Raw genomic sequence first — 2,113 nt, 5'->3', positions numbered from 1 at the left:
CAGTAGATTAATCTAGTTACCTCCATAGATTGCTTATCCGCATGGATTTGTGGCTGGACGTAGACTAGTCATTGTTCGCTCACAAGTGAATGGTCCATTTCCGAGTATCCAGACACTCCGAGCCACGAAATGCGTCATATTAGCATTAATGTCCTCTCTTCAGGGCCAGAACTAAAACCAAATACACTGCTATATCTCGAATATCGTGTCAACTGAAACATGATACGGCCTTTGTGTAGCACATTCAATCGTAGAATACCATAAACGAGAGATTACGTTGAGTCTCTCGTGAAAGCCAAATTGATTTGCAAATGAGTGTATTTCTCAAAAACGGTCCGATTTGGGTTCAAGTGGAGCATAAGGTTGACGGAAACTCGGGGACTGTGCCTACCTGATGAGCCCCAAGAAGGTCGGGACCAGTCTTAGGCTGTCGAAGAGTTTTCAGCAACCTTGTTAGTAGTTTCCTTCATGAAAGCAATTTTTTTCAAATTCACCTGAAGGTTGTCCTTATAACTTCTTTTTTATATACGTCTGCACTAAACGTTTCCCCGAAAACCAAAAACAGCAATCGTTTTGGAATCGGTTGTCTTGCGTTCAGCGTAACCTAACCAGGTTCTCTATATCCGATCTAATAATTCTCTTTTTTGGCGGAACACGAAGCATATCCCAATGTTGTTGCTTGATTCGTTTTCAAACAGTCCCAAATTCCCTTCATGGTTTGTCCATCTTGGAAAACCCAAGAACTAAAATATCGCATTCGATTGTTACCGATTGTGACCAAGCTTTTCCGAAAACACTATTAGTCATGAATGATGACCACCATTCACTAATGGTTACTGACCATGTGGCTTTGACAGTGGAGTACAGAAATCATTTCATTTCTTTTAAGAAGGATACATCGTAACGGTTTCTAAGAGGACCGTACACTTGAAATCAAAATTTCAGTTGTAATTTGTGGATGAATGCGTTATGCTGTTGATCACAGGCAATATACTGGAGATTTCAAATCCAGCTACGTGGTCTCATCGACTGCGGTTCTTGACTCCTATCCAAAAGTGTGCAAAATTTCGGCTTCAAAGTGGTTTCTCTTTTGTATGTCCGGTCTTGCTCAAAGCTGCTAATTTGTTGCCAAATACTGACAACAAATACTTTCCGTCTGAGGCATCTGTTATTTTTTTTCACTGTCCTATAAGGGTCTACATTTCATTGAGTGATGTTCCTCTGAACACAGGCTACCGTCTAACTAACTCTTGGTTTCACCAATTTGCTTATTACGAATGTCAAAAACCTCAAATCTGAGTTAGTAAGGAGTTGTTCATCTTGAGTCTTTGATTTTCCAATTTCAGCTTGCGACACAGCGAGTGAATGGATTTAATCAATGGAGCCGTCTTCTACGTAGCCAAAGATTTACCGATTGGCTGTACTTGGGTGTGACTCTGGGAAAAGCTGTGCCACTCCGATTGTCGTTGTGAACTTTAAATATAGGTGCACCGGACTCTCATTTGTTCGTGTTATTTCTGTCGTATTATTTAACAGGTAGGTGGTCACCTCTTTCAACTTTACCTAACCAGCTTGTGCTGAAGAAAATGCAATAACACTGACTCAGTAAATATGGAAAATCTGATTATTTGGAAAAATTGTTGCAATGCACCATAACTTCAGGCTGCATCAGATAGACAGTATTATGAGAACCAGCCCTAAGTCTGCTGTGTCACCACTGTTCTTCCCAACGACTTGAAAAAACATATCTACTCATCTGGAAGGAAGTGTTTTTCGTTGTATAGAAATTCGTCTAAACAGGAATTTCCCCGCTCGCTCTACTTGAGCGAGAACACGTGTATACCGAAGCGGAAAGTAAGTTGCATGTGGAAAAGTTTTTGCACTGGCATTCGTTGTGACGGTGTTCTACCACAGCTATCACCTTCTGGGACAATCCGAGCAGTGTTCGAACAAAACCAGTGTGAGTCTGGAATGGCTCTGGCCTGAAAGTGTTCTCTCTCCAGGGTCTGCTGACATAGTTGTTCGCTTTCACGTTGTCAACTAATTGTGAAATTTGTAGAAAAATGAAAGATTGGAGATCTGGAAAATGGGTTTTAAACATTTTTTGGCTTCC

The sequence above is a fragment of the Opisthorchis viverrini genome (assembly GCF_000715545.1).
Source record: "Opisthorchis viverrini unplaced genomic scaffold opera_v5_6, whole genome shotgun sequence".
Lineage (NCBI taxonomy): Eukaryota > Metazoa > Platyhelminthes > Trematoda > Opisthorchiida > Opisthorchiidae > Opisthorchis > Opisthorchis viverrini.
Note: the sequence above shows the minus strand (reverse complement) of the source record.